Below are 17903 nucleotides of genomic sequence, written 5' to 3' on the forward strand. Positions count from 1 at the left end.
AGAACTACTTAAATCTAACTAACCTAAGGACATCACACACATCCATGCCCGAGGCAGGATTCGAACCTGCGACCGTAGCGGTCGCGCAGTTCCAGACTGAAGCGCCTAGAACCGCTTGGCCGGCGGAAACTGTACTAATAGGCCTTAGAGCTGGAGACACTATTGCGACTAAAAAGATTGCACCATAATGTGAAAACGGGAATTTTTGGGCACAAAAATATTTTAAGGTGTGATTAAATTTGGTGCATTTCGTAGCTGTAAATCGAAATTTCTAGCGACACTTATACCATTTTCTCACACTAGGAAGCCATTTTGCAATGTCGCCATAGCATGATTTAGTAAATTGGGACTTGGTAGTAAGATCAGGTGAAATACGAACTTGAAAGATAGTGCAGGCTATCCCTTCTCTTCATGTAACAATAAAGTGTCGTCTTAGCTGTGGCCCTTCATGCAGATAATCAAAACGCCTTTGCTTTCCTCTCTTGAAAGACATATTCATTTCAGATATCGAATGCAACTTTATACGACGTCAATGAACGGCGTTTAGAAATTACGTGATACTTCTAAATTGGACCCATCTGTACCAGCGATGTAATAACATCATGCGGCAAGACATTACACCGTATTGTTCGCGCAAACAAAGTTGACACTCGGCGCGGTATCTGATGCGAAATGCCTTTACGGTCTCTCCCATCAGCCACCACGCCGAGTGTCAACTCCGTAGTACTACAGTCACGTGACTTTGAAAGTAAGGTATATTGCCAAAAATTCTGTTCTGAGCGTCTGAATGCAAAGTTGTTCCTATCTATGCAGCAACTCACGTCAGCGTCTCGTATTTATTCTAATTGCGCTAGATACTATTAGCGTTGTCGTAATATATAAACATAACATGATACGAGCAGATAATATGTCATGTTTCAGAGGAAATACTACGGAAATATTTTATTGCAGAAACGGAATTAGTGAGTGGCTTTCACGCAGGCAGACTGTGCCCCAGCCGCTCTACCCCCAAACATAATGCTACCTTTGCTTCACAGACTTCTTGTTTTCCTAATTCTGGTTTACACTGTCTTAGTGCAGTTTCGCGCTCATTTCTGATCTTTTTGTTTGACAGGTACAACAGAACAACAAAACGCTTCAGTCATCCCAATTTTCTTGGCTGCATGAAGTTGTTTCGTGGCTGTTTCGGAAGTTGAAGGTATGTTTTTCGAGACGTATTTCTTGAATGTTGTTGACCAGTATTTATAAAGGTAAATACAGATAAGATAAGAAGTCTAATCAACGAATTTCAAAGTTTTTTCTTCAAGTGAAAGCGATCTACGGATTTACTTTCCCGTCAAGAGCATTAAAAAAGGCACGATGTATGTAACTAATTAATCGTGCAAATTCTACTTCTATCAAAAATCATCATGTAACCCTCCAACCCTCTCATCTGCCTGAATGTGATCGCATGACCCTGAGCACTGTGGGACTTAACATCTGAGGTCATCAGTCCCCTAGAACTTAGAACCACTTAAACCTAACTAACCTAAGGACATCACACACATCCATGCCCGAGGCAGGATTCGAACTTACGACCGTAGCAGCAGCACGGTTCCGGACTGAAGCGCCTAGAACCGCTCGGCCACAACTGCCGGCTCCATCACCTACACCGTGCCCTGTAAGCGCCGTTTTGGCCTCACATGAAGCAATTTCTCGTCTTGCACGAGATGCACACTCCCACACTGTTTCTTTGCAGATTTTAGTGTCCACACTCTCAGACGTAACACACGAAGCGCACAGAGGCGTTGTTAGCATTTCAGTTTACTGTTTACCAAATGCACAAAACATTCCCTAAACTTTTGCTGCTATTTTCCTAACGGCAGCGATCAAATGTACTAAGTACTGTATTTTATACGATAACAAATTGGTTACAATTTGTTTTACAAAAATCACGTTTAATATAAACATATTGTATTGGTTAGTTACAGTATTGGTTAAAAACAGTTTTGTTTGCAATTTTTGTTGACTCGCTCCTGTGTATGGGAACGCGTTATGCAGATCTTGGTGCCTCTCGCGTCCATCTAGAAAAGATAACCTGAAGATGCCTAAATAAGGCGAAACGCGTATTTGAAAAATAAAAAAAAAACTAAAATTGCAACCAAGACTGTTTTTAACCAATACTGTTAAGCACTGGTTTGCTGTTATGCCACATATGGACTGGAAGAATTTTTAGTTACAGGTGAATCTTCGCTATTACAGAAAATCCGGTAATTTCCAAGAATGATTGCCTATCGAAGAGGCGGGGTCCAAACGATACATATCGAACGTGCGATTGTAAATTGATCATGCGACTCTGGTGGCGGGCGTTATGAGTATGTTTACGGTGGTCGCTACAGCAACGACAAAAGAACAGCGTTACAAAAATACTTTTAATTGCAAAGGAGACGACTTACCTTACTCGTCGTCGGTGTTAGAGTCATGTGAAAGTCCATTACGGTGGTCTGGATGGATAATTTGGAAGAGTCGAACCAGGTATTCTTCCTGATGCTCGTTCGTTTTCCGCACTGTCCACAATGGAATTGTAAACGGTATTTCAGCACCGAAACTGTTCTTAGGAAGTTTTACACACTTCGCACCGCCACAGTCTTCACAGTCCCTTCTTTCCTCGTCCCGTAGTACTCTATATTTGCAACAAAAAGTGGAACAATTTTCTACGCTGGATAAATATGGAATTAGATTTTTCCATGTGAGAGACTCCGCCGAAGAAACGTCAAGAAAAATGGCTCTGAGCATTATGGGACTTAACTTCTGAGGTCATCAGTCCCCTAGAACTTAGAACTACTTAAACCTAACTAATCTAAGGACATCACACACACCCATGCCCGAGGCAGGATTCGAACCTGCTACCGTAGCAGTCGCGCAGTTCCAGACTGTAGCGCCTAGAACCGCTCGGCCACACCGGCCGCCAAACGTCAAGAAAATCAGACATCCCACTCACTAACCACAAAGTCGTCTGGGATTCCCTAGCAACTTACAAATAATTCGCGGAGGTGTGTAATTTAGAGCAACTAAGGGAACGACGGGAAACAGATAAAAATGACGATCACAAATAACTGATCATAACGCCCGCCACGAGAGCCGCATGATCGGTTTACGATCGCACGTTCGATATGTATTGTTTGGACACCGCAACTTCGATAGGCAATAATTCTTGGAAATTACCGAAAATCCAATGTTTTTTGGTATTACAAAACTAGATAAAGTTGAAAAAATCACATCTGTATTGTGGTGTTACAATCAGGTAATTCTAAATTATGTACATTAGGCTCGTTCGCCTCCGTAGCTCATTGCTCAGCGCGCCTGACTGCTACGCAGAGCACTCGGATTAGATTCCAGGTATTACTGGACCGGGTTGCACTCAGCCTTACGAGACCAACTGAGGAGACTTGAATGAATAGTAGCGGCTCCAAGATCAAGAAAGCCGACAACGACTGGGACAGCGGATTTGCTAACCCATGCCCTCCATACCGCATCCGATGACGCCAAGAGAAGAGGACGATACGTCGGTAGATTGGTCCCGATTGGCCTAGTAGTGACAGAACTCGGAGATTTGCTTTGTCCTAGTGGCCAGCCGTGTATCGCCGGCAAATTAGTGTACAAGTTGCTAAATGGAGAGAATATTATAGAAAATACACTGAGGCCCGGCAGAGGGATAAAGCGAAATGGCTGTCATGAAGAAAACTGCGTTTTGGTGCAAGCTTGAGCCCAACCCTAACGAATCTTTTGTTTGATATACGTCAAGATTTGCAAAGAACAGACGGCGATTACGATGCAAGTCACAGGTTTTGAAAGATCAGTGTAGCCCACGTCGATATTACAAGCCACGATTTGTACGGGTTTGCAAGGCAGCATCCACAAATGGTAGCAATGCTTCTATTTATGATGTTTGTGTGTTTTCTGTACCTACCATGTGAGACCACAGCTATGTAAAGAATGTCATGAAAAATTTAGAAAGGGGAGTTTATAGTTTTCCTCTGCAGCAGACCGCGTCTAAGTGAGGAAAACACCAGGGGAAGTATACAATCCAGACTCTTTTCGAAATTGTAGCATTGTGCGTATTTTGTAGTGGTTAGGGTGTGCATTGAAAAATTTGTTACTCTCCAGTTGAGAAGCTATTTATGTGGTGATAAATTTATTGCCTTAAGCGGATGGAGAAAGTAATTTACGTTAAAAGCATTTCTTAATTATAAGCTATGCACTGCAGTTGCCATGTCATAGTTTTTTTTAATAGAAGGGCAAAGCATCTCTCATTTAAAGTAAGGCTAACAGCAAAACCAAATATAATATCCTAGAGAATAGGCTTGTCGCTATGAGCAAATCCGAAAACAGTTTCAGGCCGGCAGAGGTGGCCGAGCGGTTCTAGGCGCTACAGTCTGGAACCGCGTGACCGCTACGGTCCTTAGGTTAGTTAGGTTTAAATAGTTCTAAGTTCTAGGGGACTGATGACCTCAGAAGTTAAGTCCCATAGTGCTCAGAGCCATTTGAACCATTTTGAAAACAGTTTCTGACCTTACAGTAAGTGCAAGTACGTTATCGTGACAGTCAGCTGCCTGAGAGTATCGAAGACACAGCTAGTAATATACTGAAGGAAGCATTTGCTAAGGCCCTTACACAGTATTTAATTTTCTTGTTATTCCTGCGCGGGATAGCAATTTGTAGGAATCATAGGTCTGTTGGGCCGTTCTGGAAATTAAACTGTGTAACCTGAGAAGCTAATATATGTTAATTTCATTTATTAACTGTAGGAAATGCATTCTGGGTTGCATTTTCGCTCAGTATGACAAAAGAGGGTTATATACTGCACTTGCAAGAATGTAAGTGGAATGTATTATAATTTCTTTCCTTTCTGGAAAATATATCTGCCTCGACCACTGCTAAATTGATCGAGGTTACCCTTTACAAAACTTATTCTTAAACAATTAACACCTTTCAATAAAACATAGATATTAAACAGAAACCATAACAGATCCATTATACTAGTAATTATCCCAGGGTCGCTTTCCTGTGTGTTAATTGTTACTGTGAGACAAAAGGAATATTTCAGGCAGACTTTTACTGAGGGTTCTTTGGTCTATGTTATTACCGCATAGTGATCTGTCTGTTACATGATGTGCTTCAGAGAATAGTAGCCTTATGAGCAGTGTCCAGTTCACCGAAGTGGCAAAAATAAGCCAGGCTTCCGCTGCTAATAACTCTGACCGATACTCACTGGTTACGCTCATTAGTAGTGAGCGGCCTTCCAGCACAAGTCCAAGAGCCTTGCACCAGGCCTAACAGCGAAGTATTCTACGGCAGTAGTACAGCTCTTTCGTACACACACCCTATAGAAAAAAGGAATGAAACATTAAGAAACTTTCGAAATGCGATGTTAATGGAGATTGTTGCTGTATGCAGGTGGGTAGTGAACCAGGTAAGGATAAACTGGAGAGGCTTTAGGGAGCGTTCATACAGAATATTCTGTTTTTAATTGATCATTAGTTTATTTCTAGTGCAGATTATAGTTGGGCGCGCTCAGGATAGTTTTCGAGGCCGCTAGCCAATCTTGACGGGATCGACGGACGCCTGGTCGCTTTAGAAATGTAACGTTACCATTTAAGACCAAGCACCACAAATGACCTTGACGGAAACCCTTCATAGGTAACTGGGTGTTGGTGCAAGAGAGCGCTTGGGGCTTCGGCCGATGCTGTTAGATGACAGCTTGCAGTCATCGCATTTCTGCACTACGTTCCCTGTTGGCTATATACCGGGTGATCAAAAAGTCACTATAAATTTGAAAACTTAATAAACCACAGAATAATGTAGATAGGTAGGTAAAAATTGACACACATTCTTGGAATGACATGGGGTTTTATTAGAACAAAAAAAAAAAAAAACAAAGTTCACAAAATGTCCGACAGATGGCGCTGGACAGCAAAACGTCAGTGACTGCGCATGACAATCGTCATCCTTGGCCACCCAGGTCCCCAGACCTCAGTCCGTGCGATTATTGGCTTTGGGGTTACCTGCAGTCGCAAGTGTATCGTTCAAAAATGGTTCAAATGGCTCTGAGCACTATTGGACTTAACATCTGTGGTCATCAGTCCCCTAGAACGTAGAACTACTTAAACCTAACTAACCTAAGGACATCACACACATCCATGCCCGAGGCAGGATTCGAACCTGCGACCGTAGCAGTCGCGGGGTTCCGGACTGAGCGCCTAGAACCGCTAGACCACCGCGGCCGGCAAGTGTATCGTGATCGACCGACATCTCCAGGGATACTGAAAGACAACATCCGACGCCAATGCCGCACCATAACTCCGGACATGCTATACAGTGCTGTTCACAACATTATTCCTCGATTACAGCTATTGTTGAGGAATGATGGTGGACATATCTGAGCATTTCCTGTAAAGAACATCATCTTTGCTTTGTCTTACTTTGTTATGCTAATTATTGCTATTCTGATCAGATGAAGCGCCATCTGTAGGACATTTTTTGAACTTTTGTATTTTCTTGGTTCTAATAAAACCCCATGTCATACCAAGCATATGTGTCAATTTGTACCTCTCTATCTACATTATTCCGTGATTTATTCAGTTTTCAAATTTATACTGACTTTTTGATCACCCAGTACATTGACTGCATAGAGGATCAAATAGTTGTGAGCAGTTCAGGGTAACAAACACCCTCTGGTGAGGCGACGGTTGTATTTAGCCCATATGCTATTAGTGAACGATGTAGGATAATGTTTTTAAATAAAAATTCGAGATGATATTTAGAGTGGCTGGATGACCAGTACAACATATTGGACGAATTGATCAATGAGAAAACAATGCCTGGTAAGGAACATATTGAACTGAAGAGAGAGAATGGTTACGCACATATTATAACTTGAATTGTTGCTAAAACGGTAGTTAACGGGGTAGTGGACGGAAAAAATCGCAGGGGCAGGTATAGATATAAAAATTAGCGGGTCATCGTTGGTGTAGTATGCAGTAGTAACGCTGTTACGAAGAGGATACCTGATACGTGACAGGGCTGGAATCTTGCAAGTATCTGATATTATTTTTGAAGACCGAAATAGCTTTTTGCACTATACAAAATCTCGTTGAGCTACTCTCACAATTTACAGCGCTGGCCATGAAAACTGCAACAGTAGGAAAGCTTTCAAATAACCAAATTTTACTTATCGTACACATGAGTGCTTGAAGACTACATTATGAAAATTTTGGGTGATTTGAGGGTATAATACAGATGCGAGATTTAGTATGGAAGAGCTGCCACCTCTGGTAGTAACGACTCTCTAACCCAGCTGAACAACGAGTCCAACTGAGCCTGGATGACAGACATGGGTACACCGTACGTAGTGGCAGGCAGCGTTGGCGTGACAGTCCCATGGCGACTCATGGCCAGGTGTTTTCAGTGGATGAGAGTCCTGCAGAATGTGTTGGCTAGGGCAGCAGTCAAACACCCTCTGTATAGAGGTAGGTCACCACAACATGGGCAACACGAGGTCTTGTGTGACCATGTTGAAGGGTAACATTACGGAGACCTCGAAGAACGGCAGAGTTACTGACTTCACCACGTCAGAAACGAAACGCCTGTTGTCCAAATTACCAGCTATGCGTGCTAGAAGGGACCATGTTTTTCTCCTACTGATCTCGTCTTCACCATCCTGCATCTAGCAAAATTCTGCCGAATCCAAAAAATGTCAACAAACTTTAAGAGCTTCTTGAGAGTGTAGTTTTCCAGCTCAGTGACAGACAAAAATATTTACAGACACAGTAATGTTTGAAGATGAGTTTAATTTTAATTCACGTTCGTGAATTAGGCCCTGACCTAAGTGAATATCACCAGTCACCTTAGGGGCAGAGAGGTAAGTAGCGCGGCCACTGTGGGTGTAGAGGATGTGAAAGGGGGGGGGGGGGATGTTTCATCGTTTGTCTTCCCAGGCGTGTGTTCGCGTCTCGTACCGTCCAGCTACCATGGTATAAACTTTGTCGCGGAAGTAACGTGGATTCGTGAATGCGCATTATAGAGACGGTTATTTTCAAATTCGGTACTTATTTGCAGCAAGCAACGTGAAATTAAGGATTTTGTCATACGACGCAATGATTAGAATAATAATGTCATTCAAAACATGTAGTAAACATTTGTGAAGGTGTCTCTTACTGCATAATGCATTTAAATGTAACTTGCAGAGCCCTTACTACACCTTATGTATTGGGAGCCCATAACATACTAATTTATGTAGATTACCAACTTACAACAGTATCCTTACACATGCGGCCCGAGGTACTACACCTTGACGCCCACTGGTCTAGATACTTGTCTTGCAGAAAATGAGGCCATTTCGTGACTAAAGGTATGTGACGTGACTGTGTGATTCTACACGTCTGAGTGAACAATATGTCTGCCCTAACAGTCGTTAGTGTCGTGCTTTGTGAGAGATCTTGTATGGTGTTGAGTACGGACCTCTTGAACCCATACGATTCATATTCAGAAGACATTCGTGGGATCCGACCAACATGGACAACAATATCGCGGAACGATAAACTGGAGACCGACACATGTTGATAGAAGTTTCTCCTGCCTATGCAAGACATGACGCGAAACAACCAACATTAAAATGCGATTTATGGATGAGAAAACTGCCCGGTAATGTACCGTTGTGCAGTTGTACTGCAATGCTAATCTTTTGCATATCCATGCATTTAGTACACTTCCTGCCAATTTCACACTGTTGCTGCCTTCACAGCGTTGTTGTTTTAATGGGCAGCAGTATTTATGTATCTAATTCTCTGAGGAGTCAGACTGTATTAGATACGCAGATGAGCCGTACAGCTTACTGAGGGCATCGGAATCTGTAGAAATTTATCGAAGAGGGGGCAAGATCCTAAAACAGACATTTTTGTACAACTCATTTGATGACTTTGAAAATGTATTCCGTTAGCAGAGCCGTTTCTTGCATTAGTTGCTTCTAGCTTACAGGTGGCCTGACTGATACTTTTGTTAATGTTTTCGTTAATTCTATTAATAGCTTCTAGTCTCTTATTTACTTCTAGCAAATAGATTATTAAGAACTCTAATGTGATATTTTTCTTTCTATTTTCCTGTGCTACTCTGCTTACTGTACGATTCAACAGGTGTTGTACTGGCTGAAGCAGTGCAAGGGCTTAACCAGTGTGAATTATCAAGAGACTCACTTGTAACGGTGATGTCAGAGATTTCATCCCTGGGCTCGTCATCAAACTTGTCTACACTGGTATTGTCAGACTCTACAGAAGCATTATTATCATTTATATTGTTTCCGCTCGCATAATTTTCCTTGTTCCTACGCAGATACCTCATTTATGTTTCGGACTACATTTTCACACTAATTAAGTTGATAACTACCTTACAAGTTATACACTATTGTGTTCACCCAATGCTCTTGGCGTACAACATAAATCCGACATCTGTTTTGTTGCAGAACGACACCAACCGTACTCTCGACACACACACATCAAAGAAACTTTTGCATCACCTCGGTTCCGAGAGTTCCGAAACCTGTACAGAAAATTGGAATGGAGATCAACATTAGCAACATTTCCGCCTTTTTTATTGCTCATGAAAACCACACATTACATGTTGTACCACCATACAGCGAGATCTTCAGAAGTGGTGGTCCAGATTGCTGTACACACCGGAACCTCTAATGCCCAGTAGCACGTCCTCTTGCATTAATGCATGCCCGTATTCGTCGTGGTATACTATCCACAAGTTCATCAAGGCACCGTTGGTCCAGATTGTCCCACTCCTCAACCGCGATTCGGCGTACATCCCACAGAGTGGTTGGTGGATCACGTCGTCCATAAACAGCCCTTTTCAGTCTATCCCAGGCGTGTTCGATAGGGTTCATGTCAGGAGAACATGCTGGCCCCTCTAGTCGAGCGATGTCGTTATCCTGAAGGAAGTCATTCACAAGATGTGCATGATGGGAGAGCGAATTGTCGTCCTTGAGGACTAATGCCTCGCTAAAATGCTGCCGACATGGTTGCACTATCGGTCGGAGGATAGCATTCACTTATCGTACAGCCATTACGGCACCTTCCCTGATCACCAGCGGCGTACGTCGGCACCATATAATGCCACCCCAAAACAGCAGGGAACCTTCACCTTGATGCATTCGCTGGACAGTGTGTCTAATGCGTTCATCCTGACCGGGTTGCCTCCAAACACGTCTCCGACGATTGTCTGATTGAAGGCATATGCGACACTAATCGGTGAAGAGAATGCGATGTCAATCCTGAGCGGTCCATTCGGCATGTTGTGTGGCCCATCTGTACCGCTCTGCATGGTGTCATGGTTGCAAAGGTGGGTCTCGTCACGGACGTCGGGAGTGAAGTTGCGCATCATGCAGCCTATTACGACAGTTTGGATTGTAACACGAATCCTGTGGCTGCACGAATAGCATTATTCAACTGGTGGCGTTGCTATCAGGAGTCATCCGAGCCATAATCCGCAGGTAGCGGGCATCCACTGCAGTAGTAACCCTTGGGCGGGCTGAGCGAGGCATGTCATCGACAGTTCCTGTCTCTCTGTATCTCCTCCATGTGCGAACAACAACGCTTTGGTTCACTCCGAGAGGCCTGGACACTTCCGTTGTTGAGAGCCCTTCCTGGCACAGAGTATGGGGACGCGATCGAACAAATGTATTGACCGTCTAAGCATGGCTGAACTACAGACAACACGAGCCGTCTAACTCCTTCCTGGTGGAATGACTGGAACTGATTGGCTGTCAGACCCCCTCCGTCTAATAGGGACTGCTCATGCTTGGTTGTTTACGTCTTTGGGCGAATTTAGTGACATCTCTGAACAGTCAAAGGGACTGTGTCTGTGGTACAGTATCCACAGTCGACGTCTGTCTTCAGGAGTTCCGCGAACCGTGGTGATGCAAAACTTTTTTTGATGTGTGTATTTTATGCGAGGTTAGCTGCCTGTTGTAACCCGTTAGATGCTTTGAATGATGGCCTCAAGAGCAGGAAATGTTACAGTGCCATGCCACAGGAATAAAATTTACGGGTCTATACTCAAATCTTATTTACTTCAAAGGATTAAAGTTATGCACTCAATATATTTTTTAAAAGGTCGGTTACTTTGACACAGAAATGGTAATCGCATTTCATAGCACGTTCAAGTAACTCTTTCTATGCTATTAATGTAAATGTGGGTGCTACTTTTGTTAGTTAAAGATGTGAAATATAATTAAATCCATTGTATCCAACGAACTGCTAAATAAAGGTAGAAATCACTCACTTAATGTACTTTCATTTATTTACTAATAATATTAGGTTGGCACTAAACTTTAAAAATCTAAAAGAGAAAATATTTCAGACTGATGAGAAAACTTCTAGTTATCAAAAAAAAAAAAAAAAAAAGAAAAAGCCATTTACAATACTCTTCATAACGGGGAAACACAGTAAACGTCAATAACATTTATCTTCAACTTTGGTACCATCTGCAACACCGTTTGCTTAGAAGATTTTATGTCTGATCACGTTATTGGATTTATTGTACTTTTTCAGATATTAGTGGCTTAATATAAAGTAGTATGATATGAATCCTAAAACCTACTATTGGTTTTGTCTGAGTAAAGTGTATCGTAAGCCAGCGTTCGAACCTCCAAAACAGTCCTCAAATTAGTCAGTTAAACTGACTCTAAACAGCCTAGAAATGAACCTAGATTGTTCTCGTCTGCGCATTGTGGCCCGTCACTGTGCAGGCATGCCAACTGGACTGCAGTACTTACAACTCTGTGACTGTATGTGTTGCTATGTTGCACCCTAAAGGGCTTGAGAAGGTCTCAACCTCTGGAAAAGGTCTTATGCATAATGAAACTCCACACTTTTTTCTTCTTCTCTTCTAAATAAATGTTAAACTTCTTTATCATTAATGAAATGTGACATAGTCACAACGAAGGACACAGCGATACACTGTTTAAAATATGTTGAATTGGAAACTTGTTTTGTTCTCAAAAATCTTTCTTTTATAAAACCGGTCTCCCCCTACGTGATCATCACTTGTGTCCGTCTTGCTGTAGTAGCATATAAAATATTTTTAAAAAAGTTTAGGATGATAGGCACCGTCAAAATATATAAAACTTAACAACACTGTGATTTAAACAAACACATATGATACATATTCAGATGCTGCGTATCTTGCTTACAAATTTTATTCGTTTTATATACTAGTTTTGCAAGACAGACATATCTGATAATGATCATACACATTTTTGCGATTGAAGACAGTTTTACATCCTACAAACAGCAGCCATGTTTATTCTCTGCTGGGAATTAGCGTCCGCATTGTTGCTCCACGGTGTTCGAAAGACCATTTCTGCAGCTTGTTAAGGGTTGTACCAGGAAGTGTCACAGGAAAAATCGGGGACTCTCTTTCAGAAATGTTCTGCGAAGGTTCACATTACCGCTAGTAATGAGTGTAATGGGCATGGGCACTACGAATGTAGTGTGTCGACATTAAGTTGGGAATGTGGGTCTCACGGGGAGCGTGCAAGGGATAAATCCCTGCAGTCGCACTCTCCTCTGTGCCCTCGGTGGTTCAGATGGGTAGAGCGTCTGCGGGAGGTCCCGGGTTCAAGTCGGGGCACACATTTTCAACAGTCCTCTTTGATGTATATCAACTCCTGTCGACACCTTAGGGTCTTGATTTAATTATCATTTCATTCGTTCAAACTCAGTGAGGTGTTGACAATGGCGTCTTTGAGATCTGAAAGGCATTCTTGACTATGGAAATGGAAATGAGCGTTTGGCGTCATTGGCCGGGAGGCCCCTCGCGGAGCAGGTCCAGCTGCCTTGGTGCAGGTCATATTACATTCGGCAGCACATTGGGCGACCTTCGCACCGGATGGGGATGACAGACAACACAACACTCAGTCCCTGAGCGGAGAAAATCTCCGACCCAGCCGGGAATCGAACCCGGGCCCGTAGGACGGCAGTCCGTCACGCTGACCACTCAGCTATCGGGGCAGACTATTCTGGACTGTAACACCAACTGACCACGTCCAATCTCAAAGGTAACTAACGCTAACGACCGTTATAACGTGCATTTAAAGCAAGCCTGACGCCACTCTTATGCGACTGGTGCGAAACTTGAGTCGACATCATCTTTGAGATGTGGAAACACGCCTACCAACTTTCGTTTATATCACACAACTCCTTCTTGGCACTGTGATTTTTTCCCTTCAGTGTAGATTGCAGTAGTTATGCAGAGGTGAAGAGACAAGACTGAATAGCCTGGACAGCTGCGTCAACGTAATCCTCAGGTTGAAGTTTATAAATGACATAAAATCATTATACGAGTTTGTGGCAGTTATCAGTAGCTAATACAAGTGTCCGCCTTGATCGCTATTAATACGAGGATCACTCCAAAAGAAATGCACACTATTCTTTTTAAAATCCATCTTTTATTCTACATGTCTGAAAGTTTTACAGTGTGTAGATACATCCTTTAGGAACAATATTTTCATTTCTCCACATAATTTCCATCTCTCTCAACTGCCTTACGGCATCTTGGAACCAGCGCCTGTATACCTGCACGGTAAAATTCTGGACCAGCCTGTTGAAGCCACTGTTTGGCATCGTGTAGAAGGAAGTCATCATCTTCAAACCTTGTCCTACGAAGAGTGTCTTTCAGTTTCGCAGAGAGATGATAGTCAAATGGAGCCAGGTCACGACTGTTGTAAGGCGGGTGTTCCAGTGTTGTCCATCCGGGTTTTGTAATAGCTTCCATGGTTTTTTGACTGACATTTGGTCGTGCATTGTCGTGCAACAGCAAAACATCCTGCTTTTGCCGATGTGGTCGAACACGACTCAGTCGAGTTTGAAGTTTCTTCAGTGTCGTCACATATGCATCAGAATTTATGGTGGTTCCACTTGGCATGATGTCCACAAGCAAGAGTCCTTCGGAAACGAAAAACACCGTAGCCATAACATTTCCAGCAGAAGGTGTGGTTTTGAATTTTTTTTTTTCTTGGGTGAATTTGCATGATGCCACTCCACTGATTGCCTCTTCGTCTCTAGTGAAAAATGATGGAGCCATGTTTCATCACCTGTCACAGTTCTTCCAAGAAATTCATCTCCACCATTCTCGTACTGTTCCAAAAGTTCGCTACATACCGTTTTTCTCGTTTCTTTGTGAGCCACTGTCAACATCCTGGGAACTCACCTGGCACGAATCTTTTTTAACGCCAACACTTTCAGTATTCCGCAAACACTTCCTTCCCCTAACCCAACGTAGCGTGACAATTCGTTCACTGTGATGCGTTTGTCAGCAGTCACCAATTCGTTAACTCTCTGCACATTGTCTGGAGTCTGTGCAGTACGAGGCCTGCCGCTGCGAGGACAGTCCTCAACATTGCCGCGCCCGCTTTCATCACGTAACCCGCTTGCCCACCGACTAACCGTACTGCGATCGACAGCAGCATCTCCATACACCTTTTTCAACCTGTTGCGGATGTTTCCCACTGTCTCGTTTTCACAGTACAGGAATTCTATGACAGCACGTTGCTTCTGACGAACGTCAAGTGTAGCAGCCATCTTGAAGACATGCTGTGACGGCACCACTCACGGGAACAGGTTGAACTTAGTTTGAAAACAAGCGGGAAGGATGTATCTACACACTGTTAAACTTTCACACACGCAGAATGAAAACTGTATTTTTACGAAAATAGTGTGCATTTCTTATGGAGTGACCCTCGCACATGCGGCAGTTATATTTGCTTCGGACTGAAGACTACAACAGCAACGACGAAGGTACATTTCCCGTTACAGTCGGCATTGCTAAGTGTGCGGTGTATTTGTGCTACGGATTCCAGGAGTGGACATTTGACGTCTCTTATCTCCTTTCCCTCCCCCCTCCCCCCCCCCCCCCCCCCCCCACACACACACACACTACATCCACCCCTTAGCAGACGCCGGTGGCCGCGTGGAGGTTTATGTTTTGTACACCTCTTGTAGGTATTCTAGTGAAGGGGTGTCGCGTCCATCGGAAGCCGTGACGGCGCGCAGAAATATCGAGCGCAGAGCTGTCGGCGGCGCGCGGTCGCTATCTGGCGGGGGCCACGTCGTAACCTGCGACAATAGGCGATTGTATCTGCGGCCGCACTTTGACGCGCGTAACAATGCGGCACGCCCGCTCAATACCTGCTGGCTGGCCACCCCGGCGGCCGCCTTTATTTCCCGCAAAGAATCGGAAGTCGGGCCAGGGCGCCGCTCCGGTATCGCACTCGCCGATTGCGGACCCGCCTTCTCCCAGGCAGCGCCGGCGCCCGGCTGATGTTCGCGGAGATAGCTCCCCATTTCTTTATTTCGCCCATTTCATTTTTCACGAAAAGGCCGTGCCCTCCTTGGCCCCGCCTGCCCCTTTGTTAGAGTTAATGGGAAGGCCACGGAGAAGCGGGCCGTCTAGCGCGACCACCGTCGAGGAAGCCGGCGGCAATTTAGCCGATATAAGATGCGGCGCGGCTGCGCTTCGGCAGGCTCGGCTGCGAGCTTTTCGGGTGTTGCGGTCAGAGCTACTGACAAGAGCTGCTCTTAAAAGGGCTACGTACCTTCAGTTTAACTGCGCGGTTTATCGAGTGCACTGGCGGCTCGTGCAAAGTTATATCGATGTGCTTCAATGTGGTGGCTTGTAGCCTTCTGACTTACAGTGGTAGTAAACGTAACTAAACTGAATACGTATATAACTTCACCTGTTTAAATATACAGCTTGTATCAAAAAGAATCATCCAATTAAAAAAAACACAACTATTGTGTTATTTGAGATATGTGCGTGAACAATGTACTATTGGAAAGTGCAAACTCTCGAGTTTTACGTGGTTCTCGTTAAGTATGAGCAGCGTGCTCCCACTTCACTTCCAGTAAAAATGGTGTCAGGACAACAGAAAGCGTTTTGTGTTCTATATTTTGCTCAGTGACTTTCGTGCTATAATCCGTTCATCATAAGAATAAACCAGGTGTAAACAAGCACAATGTATTCTTCCACTTTTATTGGAACCTCATTGGATTTCTGTGCCGGCCTCAGTGGCCGAGCGGTTCTATGCGCTTCAGTTTGGAACCGCGTGACCGCTACGGTCGCAGGTTCGAATCCTGCCTCGGGCATGGATGTGTGTGATGTCCTTAGGTTAGTTAGGTTTAAGTAGTTCTAAGTTCTAGGGGACTGATGACCTCATATGTTAAGTCCCGTAGTGCTCAGAGCCATTTGAACCGTTTGAAGGTATTACAGTCAGTCGTCTGGTATCTCTTAGCTCCTTCCTTATCCGAATCCGAGAAATACATTTCAGTTCTGGAAGTGTCACCTGCTACCTTGATAACGAACCTATCAACAACAGAATCCACGAAGCCAACCAGACGCAGCATTTTCTCTTCTTCTTTTATAACGAGCCGTTCTAGATTCCGCCAGCGTTCGGCAGTGACGTGTGAAAAAGCTGCGTGCGTTAGTTCCAGTACGTCTGGCAGCTTAACATTTTTGTTACTTCTCGGGCCAAATCCCGCAGCTTGGTTCCTGATCAGTTCCGTTGGGTTCATATTGTAATGGTAGCAAACGTAAAAATGCAGTATTTGTATGCTATGCTCGATGCTGTGAAAATGATTGTTTTTCATGTTTCTACGATACTATCTACCTCTGTGGTATAAAACAATGGACACAATCCAAATAAAGAAGATTTGGTTTTCCATTTTTGCTCTAAAAATTAAATTGTTATGTTTTCTTAATTTAAACAACTTTTATGAACAGTCTTAAGATAAAACAACGATAATTGAGAATTTGTATTTGAAATGTAAACAGGAATTTCGTATCCAATATGTAAGTATAGATAAAAAGACATACATTATTCATAAAAAATGATGACGAGTTTTATAATTACGAGATGTAGGTATTTCAAATTGAACGAGAAAAATAATTGTTATTGGGGAGATTTGAACCAACGGACAAACAACCGCAATCGCTTTACTTACTCTATCGCAACTGACTACGCTGTATGTTCAGTGTGCCTGACATTATATACAACGCTACGAAAATTTCAAAGCCGATTGTCTCTGTAAATTTATGAAAAACATTACAGCACTCCGTCTTCAGGCCACGAGTGGCCTGCCGGGACCATCCGACCGCCGTGTCATCCTCCCAGGAGGATGCGGATAGGAGGGGCGTGGAGTCAGCACACCGCTCTCCCAGTCGTTATGATGGTATTCTTGACCGAAGCCGCTACGATTCGATCGAGTAGCTCCTCAATTGGCATCGCGAGGCTGAGTGCACCCAGAAAAATGGCAACAGCGCATTGTGGCTGGATGGTCACCCATCCAAGTACCAACTACGCCCAACGGCGCTTAACTTCGGTGATCTCACGGGAACCGGTGTATCCACTGCGGTAAGGCCGTTGCCTATGAAAAACATTAAGAACAATCTATTTATCGGCTCTTTTTAACTGTGTTCCACGCGCGTGTTTCACTATGGAACAGAAAGCAGCTTCAGCCATTTTCATACTGCGCATTAACAGCGCGACTATCAGAGCACAACGCTGCAGAGGTTGTGACTGCACGATCTTTGAAATAAAAACTACGTAGCTAAAGCGTGATTAAGAAAAACATCTGAATATCTTAAAGTTTCATTTAACGTAACTTAGTGATAAGATGTCAATACATAAGTAGGACCTACTTCCAGGCGCGTAACAACACCAGTGTACGTCTGGTACGGCTTCTGACCAATCATCGCGTTTGTGTTTGTTCAAATCAGGTTTATTCTTCTGATGAACGGATTATAGGCATGGTGTGGATCCTCCTGCAGCACAGAGCATTAGATGATGGTGTGGTGTCACCGCCAGA

At 43.7% G+C, this 17903-nt stretch overlaps 1 pseudogene; it reads right to left on the reverse strand.

The window, feature by feature from the left end:
* Positions 1-17346: 17346 nt before the first annotated feature.
* Positions 17347-17463, reverse strand: LOC126458905 (5S ribosomal RNA; annotated as a pseudogene).
* Between the last annotated feature and the right edge of the window lie 440 nt (positions 17464-17903).

Source organism: Schistocerca serialis, chromosome 2 (assembly GCF_023864345.2).
Source record: "Schistocerca serialis cubense isolate TAMUIC-IGC-003099 chromosome 2, iqSchSeri2.2, whole genome shotgun sequence".
In the NCBI taxonomy this organism is placed as follows: Eukaryota; Metazoa; Arthropoda; class Insecta; order Orthoptera; family Acrididae; genus Schistocerca; species Schistocerca serialis.